General features: G+C 41.1%; 1 long non-coding RNA gene across 1 annotated transcript in view; it reads right to left on the bottom strand.

The window, feature by feature from the left end:
• Positions 1 to 324: 324 nt before the first annotated feature.
• LOC126076537 (uncharacterized) overlaps positions 325 to 15,108 on the bottom strand; it is a 59,336-nt gene continuing 44,552 nt past the window's right edge. The window contains exons 2-3 of the long non-coding RNA XR_007517481.1: positions 1,845 to 1,964; positions 325 to 1,317 (exon numbers count right to left, since the gene is read on the bottom strand). This is a non-coding gene — a long non-coding RNA (uncharacterized LOC126076537). The remainder of the gene's footprint in view (positions 1,318 to 1,844; positions 1,965 to 15,108) is intronic.

The raw sequence follows: 15,108 nt of genomic DNA, 5'->3' as shown, positions 1-15,108 counted from the left end.
CTAGCAGTATTGTTACAAAAAAAATAAAAAAGGATAGGGCCCTCTCCCTTCAGGAGCTCCAAGCTGAACTATGCTGCTATCTTCTTTGATACTATGTGCTGACTGACTGCACTACGGTAGGCTAATACATGCTCAATGAACTCTAGCACGTGAAGTGAAGGACTTCTGCACATTTGTTCTGTCCTCTTTTTTCCTCCATTTCTGATGCATTTCATCTTTTGCCTTACATATTAGTTTAAGCCATAAGAAATGACTATTTTTTTTAATATTGAAAAGATCAAATAATCATGATTTCTTATGGGTCAACCTATAGTTGAGCTAATGTATCACATAGATTAGTAGGTGTTCTTTATTGTAAACTATCATTTATTCTGACACTGATAGATATAGATATATACCTATACATGCACATACACAATACACAAATAGTTGGATTATCCAGCCTGCTTGTTTTCCTTTCCCTCTGAATGACAATTTGCCCCTTTTACAGCTCATTAAGACCTTGGCCAGAAAGTGGGCAAAGAACTACACCTATTTTGCAATAGCGGCTGTGGTAAAACATTAAGTAGGTTGCCACCAATGTGATCTGGGAATTAACTATAGGTTTCGATTGTCCATGAAATATCTGTTCCCTTTGATGCCAAGTAAAATCATAAGTTAGTTAAATGAAATTGTTCTTAACAAAAGAATTAGAGGAAATAATGTGCATATCAATGGCAGATGAAAAAATTTAAGCACCATTGTTTAATTGCTTTTGTTGTTGTTAGGTGCCATCAAGTTGGTTCCGACTCATAGTGACCCTAAGCACAACAGAACGAAACATTGTGCAGTCCTTCACCATCCTCATGATCGTTGTTATGATCCAGCCCATTGTTGCAGCCACTGTGTCAAAAAAGTGTCAGTCCATGGTATATTCAGCTTTCTTCGCCAACACAATACCTCAGAGGTGTCAATTCTTCTTTGGTCTTCTTTATTCATTGGCCAGCTTTCACATGCATACAAGGCAATTGAAAACACCATGGCTTGTGTCAGGTGTACCTTAGTCCTTAAAGTGACATCTTTGCTTTTTAACACTGAGATTTTTTGCAGTATATTTGTTGAATTAGGTTCTGACAAAATCTTCTGGAAGGCTCTGGACTCTATGCCCGGTATCATTTCAGTCTTTCTCTTTGACAAATTTCTTAATCTAGGTAAGGCTTTTACTGTGTTGTGTTGCCATTTATCTGTTTACATATATGTGTGCTCCTTAAGACTGTGAATTCCTGGTGGGAATCTTGAATGGTGCTCAGCACAGAGCAGGTGATCCATAAATGCCTACTGCAGGAAAAAAAAAAAAAAAAAAAGAATAAATGACTTAGGCAAGTACCTTTTCCTCTCCATTCTGAACCTTAAAGATAGCCCTCATAGAACTCCCCCCAAAAAACCAAATCCATTGCCAAAAGTCAAGTTGATTCTGACTCAGCCACCCTACAGAACAGAGTAGAACTAACCGCCCCATAGGGTTTTCGAAGCAGACTGCCACATCTTTCTCCTGTGGAGTGGCTGGTAAGTTCGAACTGGCAACTCTTTGGTTAGCAGATAGGCGCTTAACCACTGTGTCACCAGGGCTCATGATGCCTTAGTTTTTTTATGTTTCATTTAAAAGAAACTAATTTATGTCATTGAAATGATATAATTAGAATTGCATCCCTTTGTGTATAAAAAACAACAGAAACCTCACTTACGGTGGCTTAACTAAATGGAAGTAGATTTTTCTCACCTAATAAGAATCGACTCGAGGGCAGTGTTTTTTTTTTTTTTTTTTAATAAGCCTAGAGATCTAGAGCCTAAAGCTGGTATCAAACCTTCATAATGCCTCAGGTTCCTTCTGTCTTTTGGACTCGCCATCTTAACACATGGCTTTCCTGTGCATGCTCTTTGCCTTCTGATCATAATATGGCTGCTCCACGTCCACTCTCACATCCCTGTACAGGACGGTAAAAAGATAGACATGTTAATTGAGCCTGATACTCCTAAGAAGCTTTTTAGAAACCCCATCAAGTATTACGTTTAGATCTCAGTGACCAAAATAGTGTCACATAGTCACCCCAGCCATTCTGAACAGAGGTAGAATTCTGTAAGTAAGGGAGAAGGGCAGAATAGATAACTGGGTTAAGCAACTAGAAGTGCCTGCCAGAATTATTTAGGATGATGTCTTAGTTATCTAGTGCCACTATAACAGAAATACCTCTAGTGAACGGTGTCTTAGGCTCAGTTCTCTAGAGAAGCAACACCAATAAAGTATATAAATACATACAGAGAGATTTGTATCAAGGAAATGGCACACCAGGTTGTAGAGGCTGTAATGTCCCATATCTGTGGGTCAGGATAGAGGCTTCTCCTAATTCATGTAGCCGCAGGGGCTGGTGAACTCAGGATCATCAGGTCAGAGAGCAGGGCTGTTGCTCACACACGCTGTGAAAATCGATGAATCCCAGGATGGGCAGGCAAGACCGCAGGTGAGCTGCTAGCTCAGGTCCCAAGAACCAGAGGTCAGACGAACAGGGCCCAGCTGCAGGATCCAGAACAAGCAAGCTCCCAAGCCCTGCCAGAATGTCTGCCCACACTTGATGCAGGCCACACGCCCAAAGAAACTCCCCTTCAACCGATTGGCTACTCACAGGAGATTCCATCATGGGGGTGATCACATATCAAATCTCAAAAGGGAAGTGATCATAACATCATACGACTGCTAAAACACAAAGAATCATGGCCCAGCCAAGTTGACACACAATCTTAACCACAGATGGCTTTGTTGTTGTTGTTGTTAGGTGTTGTCAAGTTGGCTCTGACTCATAGTGACCCCATGCACAACAGAATGAAACACTGCCCAGTCCTGAGCCATCCTTACAATCATTGTTATGCTTAAGCTCATTGTTGCAGCCACTGTGTCAATCCACTTCGTCGAGGGCCTTCCTCTTTTCCGCTGACCCTGTACTTTGCCAAGGATGATGTCCTTCTCCAGGGACTGATCCCTCCTGACAACACGTCCAAAGTGTGTAAGACGCAGTCTCGCCATCCTTCTAAGGAGCATTCTGGTTGTACTTCTTCTAAGATGGATTTGTTCGTTCTTTTGGCAGTCTGTGGTATATTCAATATTCTTCACCAACACCACAATTCAAAGGCATCAACTCTTCTTCGGTCTTCCTTATTCATTGTCCAGCTTTCACATGCGTATGATGTGACTGAAACTACCATAGCTTGGGTCAGGCGCAACTTAGTCTTCAAGGCAACATCTTTGCTCTTCAACACTTTAAATCCTTTGCAGCAGATTTACCCAATGCAATGCATCTTTTGATTTCTTGACTGCTGCTTCCATGGCTGTTGATTGTGGATCCAAGTAAAATGAAATCCTTGACAACTTCAGTCTTTTCTCCATTTATCATGATGTTGCTCATTGGTCCAGTTGTGAGGATTTTTGTTTTCTTTATGTAAAGGTGCAATCTATACCGAAGGCTATGGTCTTTGACCTTCATTAGTAAGTGCTTCAAGTCCTCTTCACCTTCAGCAAGCAAGGTTGTGTCATCTGCAAAACGCAGGTTGTTAATGAGTCTTCCTCCAATCCTGATGCCCTGTTCTTTTTCACATAGTCCAGCTTCTCATATTATTTGCTCAGCTTATATATTGAACAGGTATGGTGAAAGAATACAACCCTGACACACACCTTTCCTGACTTTAAACTGTGCAGTATCCCCTTGTGCTGTTTGAATGACTGCCTCTTGATCTATGTACAGGTTCCTTGTGAGCACAATGAAGTGTTCTGGAATTCCCATTCTTCGCAATGTTATCCATAATTTGTTATGATCCAAAGCTGAATGCCTTTGCATAGTCAATAAAACACAGGTAAACATCCTTCTGGTATTCTCTGCTTTCAGCCAGGATCCATCTGACATCAGCAATGATATCCCTGGTTCCATGTCCTCTTCTGAAACCAGCCGGAATTTCTGGCAGTTCCCTGTCGATATACTGCTGCAGCCGTTTTTGAATGATCTTCAGTAAAATTTTGCTTGCTTGTGATATTAATGATATTGTTCTGTAATTTCCCCATTCGGTTGCATCACCTTTCTTGGGAATAGGCATAAATATGGATCTCTTCCAGTCAGTTTGCCAGGAAGCCATCTTCCATATGTCTTGGCATAGACAAGTGAGCACCTCCAGCGATGTACCTGTTTGTTGAAACATCTCAATTGATATCCCATCAATTCCTGGAGCCTTATTTTTTGCCAGTGCCTTCAGAGCAGCTTCGACTTCTTCCTTCGGCACCATCAGTTCCTGATCATATGCCACCTCTTGAAATGGTTGAACGTCAACTGATTCTTTTTGGTATAATGACTCTGTGTATCCTTCCATTTCTTTTTGATGCTTCCTGCATTGTTTAATATTTTCCCCATAGAATCCTTCACTATTGCAACTCGAGGCTTGAATTTTTTCTTTAGTTCTTTCAGCTTGGGAAATGCTGAGCGTGTTCTTCCCTTTTGGTTTCCCATCTCCAGTTCTTTGCACATGTCATTATAATGCTTTACTTTGTCTTCTCGAGATGCCCTTTGAAATCTTCTGTTCAGTTCTTTTACTTCATCAGCTCTTCCTTTTGCTTTAGCTCCTCGACATTTGAGAGCAAGTTTCAGAGTCTCCTCTGACATCCATCTTGGTCTTTTCTTTCTTTCCTGTCTTTTCAATGACCTCTTGCTTTCCTCATGGATGATGTCCTTGATGTCATTCCACAGCTCGTCTGGTCTTTGGTCACTAATGTTCAGTGCATCAAATCTATTCTTGAGATGGTCTCTAAATTCAGGTGGGATATACTCAAGGTCATATTTTGGCTCTCGTGGACTTGCTCTGATTTTCTTCAGTTTCAGCTTGAACTTGCATATGAGCAATTGATGGTCTGCTCCAATGTCAGCCCCGGCCTTGTTCTGACTGATGATATTGAGCTTTTCCATCATCTCTTTCCACAGATGTAGTCAATTTGATTTCTGTGTGTTCCATCTGGTGAGGTCCATGTGTATAGTCGCCGTTTATATTGGTGAAAGAAGGTATTTGCAATGAAGGAGTCGTTGGTCTTGCAAAATTCTATCATTTGATCTCTGGCATTGTTTCTTTCACCAAAGCCATATTTTCCAACTACTGATCCTTCTTCTTTGTTTCCAACTTTCAAATTCCAATCGCCAGTAATTATCAATGCATCTTGATTGCATGTTCGATCAATTTCAGACTGCAGCAGCTGATAAAAATCTTCTGTTTCTTCGTCTTTGGCCCTAGTGGTTGGTGCGTAAATTTGAGTAATAGTCAGATTAACTTGTCTTCCCTGTAGGTGTATGGATATTATCCTATCACTGACAGCACTGCACTTCAGGATGGATCTTGAAATGGTCTTTTTGACCATGAATGCAACACCATTCCTCTTCAGGTTGTCATTCCCAGCATAGTAGACTATATGATTGTCTGATTCAAAATGGCCAATAGCAGTCCATTTCAGCTCTCTAATGCCTAGGATATTGATGTTTATGCGTTCCATTTCATTTTTGATGATTTCCAATTTTCCTAGATTCATATTTCGTACATTTCATGTTCCAGTTATTAATGGATGTTTGCAGCTGTTTCTTCTCATTTTGAGTCATGCCACATGAGCAAATAAAGGTCCCGAAAGCTTTACTCCATCCATGTCATTAAGGTCGACTCTACTTTCAGGAGGCAGCTCTTCCCCAGTCATCCCTTGAGCGCCTTCCAACCTGGGGGGCTCATTTTCCAGCACTATATCAGACAATGTTCCACTGCTATTCATAAGATTTTCACTGGCTAATGCTTTTCAGAAGTAGACTGCCAGGTCCTTCTTCCTAGATGGCTTTAACAAACAAATTTATTCTGTCACAATCTAGTACGCTAGAAGTCCAAATTCGGGGTGCACGCTCCCAGGGAATGCTTTCTTTCTCTGTCAGTTCTGGGGGAAAGTCTTTGCAATCAATCTTTCCCCTGGTCTAGGAGCTTCACAGTCAAGGGACCCTGGGTCTAAAGGATGTGCTGTGCTCCTGGAGCTTCTCTCTTCATGCTATGAGGTCCCTCTCCTCTCTGCTCCCCTCTCTCTTTTACATTTAGAAAGAGATTGACTCAAGATATGCCCTAATCCTTAGATAGGGTCCTGCCTCATTAACATAACTACCCCTGATCCTGCCTCATTATCATCATAGAGGTTAAGATTTACAGCATATAAGATAAACACATCAGATCACAAAATGGTGGACAACCACACAATACTTGGAATCATGGGCTAGACAAGCCAATACATTTTTGGGGGACACAATTCAATCTATAATATATAGTTTGTGATTTTCAGGTCTCTTTTTAAAATCTTTGGCTAATTCAATGTCACAAATATTCCCTCCTATGTTTTCTTCAAGAAATCATATAGTTCTAGCTTTAACATTAAGTCTGTGTTCCTTTTCAAGTTAATTTTTATATATAGTGTGAGATAAAAGTTGAGGTTCATTTTTTTGCATATGGATATTTAACTGTTCCAGGACCATTTATTGAATAGATTATCTTCTTTCCATTCAACTGTCTTGGCATCTTTGTCAAAAAAACAATTCACCAAATATAAGACAGTTTATTTATGGACTTTCTATTCTGTTTTATTGATCTATATGCCAATCATTACACCAATACCACACATACAGTAAGTCTTGAAATAGGCAGGGTAAGTCCTCTAACTTTATTCTTTTTCAAAATTGTTTACACTGTTCTATATACTTTGTATTGTCATAAAAACTTTAGAATAAGCTTATGAATTTCTGAAGAAAAGCCTGCTGGAATTTCTGTTTGGATTATGTTGACTCTACAAATCAGTTTGAGGGAGAATTGACATCTTGACAATATTGAATCTTTTAGTTCATGAACATGGTATATCTTTTCATTTATGTAAGTCTTCTTTAATTTCTCTCAGCAATGTTTGCATTTTGTTAAACTTATTCTTAAGTATTTCATGCTTTTCATGTTATGGTAAATGGTATTTTCATTTTAGTTTCCTTTTATTTGTTGCTAGTATGTCTATATTGATATGGATATATATACATATATATCATATGTATTCTGAGATAATCATGATTTTTTTCCTTTTTAGTCTGTTAATATGGTGAATTACACTGATTGATTTTCAAATGTTAAACATATCTTGCATTCCTGGAATAAAGTTCACTTGCCCATAATTGATTTTATATTGTCAGATTTGATTTGCTAAATTTTAGTAGGGATTTTTGCATCTATGCTTATGATAAATATTGGTCTGTAGTTTTCTCTTCTTGTATTTGTCTGGTTTTGGTATCAAGATAAAGCTTGTCTTATAAAAGTCGCCAGGAATTGTTCCCTCCTTGTGATGGTTAATTTTACATATCAACTTGGCTAGGCTGTAATACCCTGTTATATAATCAAACACTAATCTAGATGTTTGAAGATGTTTTGTAGATGTGATTAACATCTATAGTCAGTTGACTTTAAGTAAAGGAGATTACTCTTGATAATGTGGGTGGGCCTCATGTAATCCATTGGAGGCCTTGAGAGCAAAAACTGAAATTTCACAAAGAATAAATTCTGCCTCAAGACTGCATCAACTGCAGTATTCTGCCAAGTTTCCAGCCTGCTGGCCTGCCCTACAAAATTCAGACTTGCCATCCCCTACATTCACATGAGGCAATTCCTTAAAACAAATCTCTTAAAATATGTATTCTTTTCTTTTTCTCTGCAGAACCCTGACTAATATACTTCTCTTCGATTTTCTGGAAGGGCTTGTATGTAATGGATGTTATTTAATTATTAAATGTTTGGTATAATTCATTAGTGATGTCATCTGGGCCTTGAATTTTCTCTGTGGGAAAGTTTTTAACTACAAATTCAGTTTCTTTCACAGATACAGGACTATATACTTCACTCTGAAGTGAGCTTTGGTATGTTTGCCTTCCATGAAAATTTTTCATTTTATCTAAGCTGTTGAATTTGTTGTCATAATCTTGTTCATACTATTCCTTCATCATGCTTTTGCTGTTTGTAGGCTCTGTAGTGATGTCCTCATTCATTCCTGATTTGGGTAATTTCTATCTTCTCTTTTTTTCTTAATTAGTTTGGCTAGAAACTTATCAATTTTATTGGTCTTTTCAAGAACCAGCTCGTGGTTTCATTAATTACTATAATTGTTTTTCCTTTTTTTTATTTCTTGATGCTCAGTGTTATGTTTATTATTTTCTTCCTTCTATTTACTTTGGGTTGAATTTACTCTTCTTTTTCTAGTTTCTTACGAGAAAGCTTGTTGTTGTTCTTAGGTGCTGTCGAGTCAGTGCCAACTCACAGTGAGCCTAAGCACAACAGAACAAATCATTGTCTGACCCTGCAGCATCCTCACAATTGTTGTTAAGCTTGAGCCCATTATTGCAGCCACTGTGTCAGTCCATCTTGTTGAGGGCTGTCTTAGGCTGGGCTCTCTAGAGAAGGAAAACCAATAAAGTGTATAAATACATACATATAGAGAGATTTATATCAAGGAAGTGGCTCACACAATTGAAGAGGCTGGAACGTCCCAAGTCCATGGATCAGGATAGAGGCTTCTCCTGATTCACATAGTCACAGGGGTGGTGAACCCAAGATTGATAGGTGAGAGAGCAGGGCTCTTGCTCACAGGCTGTGAAGATTGACAAATCCCAAGACTGGAGGCAAGACCGCAAGACTTCTCCTGATTCATGTAGCTGGAGGGGCTGGCAAACCCAAGATCAGCAGGTTAGAGGGCAGGGCTCCCGCTCACAGGCTGTGAAAATCAATATACCCCAAGATCGGCAGGTAAGCTGCTAGTAGTCCCAAGAACCAGAGGTCAGGTGAACAAGAGGAAGCTGGACAATCCAGAGCGAACAAAAAGCCAGAATGTCTGTTATATTTGGATGCAGACCACACCCTCAAGGAAACTACCCTTCAACTGATTGGCTACTCACAGCAGATTCCATCATGGGAGTGATTATATATAAACACTGAGAATCATGGCCCAGCCAGGTCAATACACAATCCCAACCATCACAAGGGTCTTCCTCTTTTTCATCGACCCTTACTTTACTGAGCATGATGTCCTTGTTCGGAGATTGGTCCCTCCTGATAACATGCCCAAAGTATGTGAGATGAAACCTTGCCATCCTTGCTCCTAATGAGCATTCTGACTGTTCTTTTTCCAAGATAGATTTGTTCTTTTGGCAGTCCATGTTATACTCAACATTCTTCGCCAGCACCATAACTCAAAGGCATCAGTTCTTCTTTGGTCTTCCTTATTCGTTGGCCAGCTTTTGCATGCATGTGAAGCAATTGAAAACACCATGGCTTGGGTCAGGCACAACTTAGTCTTCAAGGTGACATCTTTGCTTTTTAACACTTTAAAGAGATATTTTGCAGCAAATTTCCCAATGCAATGCATCGTTTGATTTCCATAGGTGTTGACTGTGGATTCAAGTAAAATGAAATCCTTGATAATTTCAATATTTTCTGTTTATTATGCTGTTGCTTACTGGTCCAGTTGTGAGGATTTTTGTTTTCCTTATGTTGAGGTGTAATCCATAACGAAGGCTGTGCTTTGATCTTCATCAGTAAGTGCTTCAAGTGCTGTTCATTTTCAGCAAGCAAGGTTGTGTCATCCCATAATGCAGTTTGTTAATGCGTCTTCTTCCATCCTGATGCCCTGTTCTTCTTCATATACTCCAGTTTCTCAGATTATTTGCTCAGCATACATACTGAATAAGCCTGGTGAAAGGATACAACCCTGACACACACCTTTCCTGACTTTAAACTGTGCAGTATCCCCTTGTGCTGTTTGAATGACTGCCTCTTGATCTATGTACAGGTTCCTTGTGAGCACAATGAAGTGTTCTGGAATTCCCATTCTTCGCAATGTTATCCATAATTTGTTATGATCCAAAGTTGAATGCCTTTGCATAGTCAATAAAACACAGGTAAACATCCTTCTGGTATTCTCTGCTTTCAGCCAGGATCCATCTGATATCAGCAATGATATCCCTGGTTCCATGTCCTCTTCTGAAACCAGCCGGAATTTCTGGCAGTTCCCTGTTGATATACTGCTGCAGCCGTTTCTGAATGATCTTCAGCAAAATTTTGCTTGTGTGTGATATTAATGATATTGTTTGATAATTTCCCCATTCGGTTGCATCACCTTTCTTGGGAAAAGGCATAAGTATGCATCTCTTCCAGTCAGTTGGCCAGGTAGCTTTCTCCCAAATTTCTTGACATAGACAAGTGAACACTTCTGGTGCTGCATCCATTTGATGAAACATCTCACTTGGTATTCTGTCAGTCTCTGGGGACTTGTTTTTTGCCAGTGCGTATAGTACACCTTACACTTCTTTCTTCAGTACCATTGGTTCTTGATCATATGCTACCTCCTGAAATGATGTCCCAGTCTTTGCAATGTTATCCATAATTTATTATGATCCACATAGTTGAATGCCTTTGCGTAGTCAGTAAAACAGAGGTAAACATCTTTCTGGTATTCTCTGCTTTCAATCAGGATCCATCTGACGTCAGCAATGATATCCCTGGTTCCACGTCCTCTTCTAAATCTGGCTTGAATTTCTGGGAGTTCCCTGTTGATACACTGCCACAGCTGCTTTTGAATGATCTTCAGCAAAATTTTGCTGGCATGTGATATTAATGATATTGTTCGATAATTTCTGCATTCATTTGGATCATCTTTCTTGGGAATAGACATAAATATGAATCTCTTCCAGTTGGTTGACCAGGTAGCTGTCTTCCAAATTTCTTGGCGTAGACAAGCGAGCACTTCCAGTGCTGCATCCATTTGTTGAAACATCTCAGTTGGTATTCCATCAATTCCTGGAGCCTTGTTTTTCACCAGTGCCTTTGGTGCACCTTGGACTTCTTCCTTCAGTACCATCGGTTCCTGATCATATGTTACCTCCTGAAATGGTTGAACGTGGACCAATTCTTTTTGGTATAGTGATTCTGTGTATTCCTTCTGTCTTGGTCATCTAGTGCTGCTGTAACAGAAATACCACAAGTGGATGGCCTTGACAAATAGAATTTTATTCTGTCACAGTCCGGTAGACTAGAAGTCCAAATTCAGGCGCCAGCTCCAGGTGAAGGCTTTCTTTCTCTGTCGGCTCTGGAGGAAGGTCCTTGTCATCAGTCTTCCCTTGGTCTGGGAGCATCTCAGCACAGGAAACTCAGGTCCAAAGGATGCACTCTGCTCCCGGTGCTGCTTTCTTGGTGGTATGAGGTTCCCCTGTCTCTCTGCTTGCTTCTTTCTTTTGTATCTCAAGAGATTGCCTCAAGACACAATCCAGTCCTATAGGCTGAGTCCTTCCTCGATAACACAACTGCTGCCCATCCTCCCTCATTAACATCATAGACGCAGCCTTTACAACATATAGGAAAATCACATAATATCAGGAATCATGGCCCAGCCCAATTGATACATACATTTTTGGGGGGACATACTTCAATCCATGACATTCCACTCTTTGGCCCCCCAAAAATCACATCCTTGCAACATGCAAAACATATTCACCCCATCATATCATAGCAGGAGTCTTAACTCCAAGTCCAAAATCTAAAAATTCCTCTTCATCTGTGAAATCTAGAATACAAGTTATCTGCTTTCAAGGGTACAATGGCAGAGCAAGCACAAGCTAGACATTTCTATTACAAATGGAAGAAACTGGAGGAAAAGAAGGGATAAGAGGCAGCAAGCAAGTCAACAGAACACATTACATTAGCCCTCAAAGCTTTGAAAATAATCCTGTATTCTCTGAGACAATTTACAGAATGGCCCTGCCCTCCAGACTCTAGGTATCGGCAACACTGTCTAGATACTGAACGGCGGCCCCTCAGTCCAGGGCTTCAGCTCTGCCTTCCAGGCCAACTGGGACAGCAACTCTGCTCCCTCAGCTTTAGGTGCACCATTCTCCTAGTCCATCTGAGTGGTGACTCCACCTTAGAAACACCAGAGGCTGGGACTCCACCCTTTGAAACCCCGACGTCGTGGCTATACCTTTTGAGACTGAGGCAGCTCGACTTCTTGTGTTCCTTGTTTCTTCAGCTTCTGTTTCCTGGTTTCTTGGCCTCTTGGCTCTTTGGGCCTCACGCTTGCATCTGCCCTTCTGGGGCAAGTGTTCCAAAGCTCTGTAGCTCCACCGATAAGTGCCCAGAGGCACCCCACTCCGCCAGAAGCCTCCCACGCACAAGCATTCAGCTCTCTCGCTCCCTGGGTTGGCTCCAGCGCTGTCCGGTGCTGGTCTCCTGGTTTTGCTGCTGCCAGCTCTCTACTGCTGCTGGCCCTCTGTCACTGCTGCTTCTCTGTCATTCACAGTTTTAAAACTGCTTCCACATTTTGGGTATCTGTTAGAGCAGCACCCCACTCTCTCGGTACCAAATTCTGCCTTAGTCATCTAGTGCTGCTATAACAGAAATACCACAAGTGGATGGATGGCTTTAACAAAGAGTTTATTCTCTCACAGTGCAGTAGGCTAGAAGTCCAAATTCAGGCACCAACTCCAGGGGAAGGCTTTCTCTCTCTGTCGGCTCTGGAGGAAGGTCCTTGTCATCAGTCTTCCCTTGGTCTAGGAGCATCTCAGCACAGGAACCTCAGGTCCAAAGGACACACTCTGCTCCCAGTGCTGCTTTCTTGGTGGTATGAGGTCGCCGACTCTCTGTTTGCTTCCCTTTTCTTTTTATCTTTTGAGAGATAAAAGGTGCTGCATGCCATGCCCCAGGGAAACTGCCTTTACATTGGATTGTGGATGTGACCTGAGCAAGGGTGTTACATCCCACCCTAATTCTCTTTATCATAAAATTACAATCACAAAATTGAGGAGAACCACACAATACTGGAAATCATGACCCAGCCAAATTAATACACACGTTTTTGGGGGAACGTAATTCAGTCCATGACACCTTCCATCTTCTTTTGTTGCTTCCTGCATCGTTTAATATAGTCCCCATAGAATTCTTAAGTATTGCAACTTGGGGCTTGAATTTTTTCTTCAGTTCTTTCAGCTTGAGAAATGCTGAGTGTGTTCTTCCCCTTTGATTTTGTCTTCAGGTCTTTGCACATGTCATCATAATACTTTATTTCGTTTTCTTGAGCTGCCATATGAAACCTTTTGTCCAACTCTTCTTCATTGTTTCTTTTTGCTTTGGCTACTTGACGTCCCAGAGCAAGTTTCAGAGTCTCTTCTGACATCGTTTTATGTTTTTTTTTTTCTCTCCTGCCTTTTTAATGACCTCTTGCTTCCTTCACGTATAATATCCTTGATGTTATTCCACAACCCGTCTGGTCTTTGGGCACTAGAGTTCGATGCATAAAATCTACTCTTGAGATGGTCTCTGAATTCAGGTGGGATATATTCAAGGCCATACGTTGGCTCTTGTGGACTGGTTCTAATTTTCTTCAGTTTTAGCTTGAACTTGCATATAAATAATTGATGGTCTGATTGCAGTTGGCCCCTGGCCTTGTTCTGACAGATGATATTGAGTTTTTCCATCATCTGTTTCCACAGATGTAGTCGATTTCATTTCTGTGTATTCCATCTGGCGAGGTCCATGTGTATAGTCACTGTTTATGTTGCTAGAAAAAGGTATTTGCGATGAAGTCATTGGTCTTGGAAAATTCAATCATGTAATCTCCAGCATTGTTTCTGTCACTGTGGTCATATTTTCAAACTGATCCTTCTTCTTTGTTTCCAACTTTCTCATTCCGATCACCAGTAATTATCAGTGCATGTTCGATCAATTTCAGACTGCAGAAGTTGGTAAAACTTCAATTTCTTTCTTTTCGTTTTTATTTTTATTGTGCTTTAAGTGCAAGTTTACAAATCCAGTCAGTCTCTCATACAAAAATTTATATACACCTTTCTATATACTCCTAATTGTCTCCTTTTTTTTTTTTTAATGAGACAGCGGAAACCCTGGTGGTGCAATGGTTAAGTGCTATGGCTGCTAACCAAAGGGTCGGCAGTTTGAATCCACCAGGCGCTCCTTGGAAACTATGCGGCAATTCTACTCTGTCCTATAGGGTCATTTTGAGTCAGAATCAACTCGACGGCACTGGGTTTGGTTTGTTTTTTTTTTTAATGAGACAGCATCACCTTGAATACTAAGGTGTGCCTGACCCAAGCCATGGTATTTTCAATCGCATCATATGCCTGTGAAAGCTGGACAATGAATAAGGAAGACCAAAGAAGAATTGATGCCTTTGAATTGTAGTGTTGGCAAAGAATATTGAATATACCATGGAGTGCCAGAAGAAAGAGTAAATCTGCCTTGGAAGAAGTACAACCAGAATGCTCCTTAGAAGCAAGGATGGCGAGACTGCATCTTACATACTTTGAACATGTTGTCAGGAGGGATCAGTCTCTGGAGAAGGACATCATGCTTGGCAAAGTACAGGGTCAGCGGAAAAGAGGAAGACCCTCAACGAGGTGGATTGACACAGTGGCTACAACAATGGGCTCAGGCATAACAACAATTGTAAGGACGGCACAGGATCCGGCAGTGTTTCGTTCTGTTGTCCATAGGGTCGCTATGAGTCGGAACTGACTCAAATGGCAACTAACAACTAACAATGAGACAGCACACTCCTTCCCTCCACTCTCTATTTTCGTGTCCATTCGGCCAGCTTCTGACCCCTTCTGCTCTCTCACCTCCCCTCCAGACAGGAGATACCAACATAGTCTCATGTGTCTACTTGAGCCAAGAAGATCATTCTTCACCAGTATCATTTCTATCCCATACTCCAGTCCAATCCCTGTCTGAAGAGTTGGCTTTGGGAATGGTTCCTGTCTTGGGCTAACAGAAGGTCTAGGGGCCACTGGGGTCCTTCTAGTCTCAGTCAGACCATTAAGTCTGGTCTCTTTCTGAGAATTTGGGCTCCACAACCCACTGCTCTCCTGCTCCCTCAGGGGCTCTCTGTTGCTGTCCCTGTCAGGGCAGTCATTGGTTGTAGCCGGGAATCATCTACGTCTTCTGGTCTCAGGCTGATGTAGTCTCTGGTTCATGTAGCCCTTTCTGTCTCTTGGG

Source organism: Elephas maximus, chromosome 4 (assembly GCF_024166365.1).
Source record: "Elephas maximus indicus isolate mEleMax1 chromosome 4, mEleMax1 primary haplotype, whole genome shotgun sequence".
Classification (NCBI taxonomy): domain Eukaryota; kingdom Metazoa; phylum Chordata; class Mammalia; order Proboscidea; family Elephantidae; genus Elephas; species Elephas maximus.
This window is presented reverse-complemented; position numbering and strand designations above follow the sequence as displayed.